At 37.7% G+C, this 1,338-nt stretch overlaps 1 protein-coding gene across 1 annotated transcript in view; it reads right to left on the bottom strand.

The window, feature by feature from the left end:
• clasp2 (cytoplasmic linker associated protein 2) overlaps nucleotides 1–1,338 on the bottom strand; it is a 53,948-nt gene that overhangs the window by 48,245 nt on the left and 4,365 nt on the right. The gene's annotated exons all lie outside the window — the stretch shown is intronic.

Below are 1,338 nucleotides of genomic sequence, written 5' to 3'. Positions count from 1 at the left end.
TTGGGGTTCAGTGTCTTGCTCAGGGACACTTAGGCATGCGGGGAGACCGGGAGTCAAACCACCGACTTGCTGGTCAGAAGACGACTTGCACTACCTCGTGAACCACAGCCACCGCTTGTGGATTCAAGCTCAAATATTTCAATTCAAACAAACCCTGAACATTATGACCCGTCAGTCTGCTCCTACATCAACCACAGTGACAGCAGTAATAACGAGATACAAGGTTCTCACAGAGGAGGTTTGAGCTATATTTTAAATCAGATCTTGGCATCCAAAATGGATTTATGAAATGCTGACTCAAACAACCTCCTCGGTTTTTGCTGATTCTGTCCGACAGCCTGCCAACTGCTTTTTAAACCTGTCTGAGTCCCAAAAGCTTTCCTACCTTGTAGAGAGAAATACCTCACCTAGCAAAGACTGGCTACAGCAAATTACAGTTGAGCTCAAACGTGAACTGACACACAAACAGGACATGGTTTATACTGAGCCACATGTGGAAAGAAAAATACTGAGATTAGAAATCTGTGCACATAAACCTATGTGTTTAAACCTAGTGTAACATTTAGTAGTCTATTAAAAAACAATTACACTTTTATTTTGAGTTCATATTGTCGTGCTTTCAAAAGAAAAAAAAAACATACTGACTGGGTGCTTCAAATTTAAAGAGTAAATATGTATAATGTAGAGTTTAGTAATGTAGTAACCCCAGTGCAATGTATTTTTCCCATGTAACCCTCACTGAAGATTTAAGAAGTCTGGGGCTACAGACTGAATAAGCAGCATCCACCTGTTCTGAAGGGCAATGTGTGAATATATGCATAAAAGAAAGCCTACATGGAAATGCTAGAAATTCTAAAGACCATCTTTGAACTAAAGTTAGTCTTCCACCCATGTACAATCACATAGTCAATATTCGGTAACACCTAAACCAGCTCCTTTCAATGGAAATATGCAGTCATAGCTAAAAAAGACAAACTAAATTATATTGACTGAGACTGAAAATGTGTTTGTATAGATAAACAAGTCATATTTAACTGTCACAAAAAAACTAAACTAACACAAAGATCATATTTAACGATTAAAACCATCCTGTACCAAAGGTTACACCAACAGCTGTGGCACCCTTGATTATGTAACCTTGTTGTGACTTCATTACACAGTCTGCATAACAGCAGATAATACACATTTATCTGCACTTTTTTAGAAATAATGGTCAAAACAGACATTTGGATAGCAACATGGTGTCTTGATATAACTGTATAATAAATTCTGAAGTGACAAGATATACTGTATGTCACACACTCTCAATGTCATGATGTGTGTTACAATGACTCTTTC

The sequence above is a fragment of the Monopterus albus genome, unplaced genomic scaffold (genome assembly GCF_001952655.1).
Source record: "Monopterus albus unplaced genomic scaffold, M_albus_1.0 scaffold82.1, whole genome shotgun sequence".
Classification (NCBI taxonomy): Eukaryota; Metazoa; Chordata; class Actinopteri; order Synbranchiformes; family Synbranchidae; genus Monopterus; species Monopterus albus.
The sequence above is the reverse complement of the archived record's forward strand: the minus strand, read 5'-3'. Positions and strand labels throughout refer to the sequence as shown.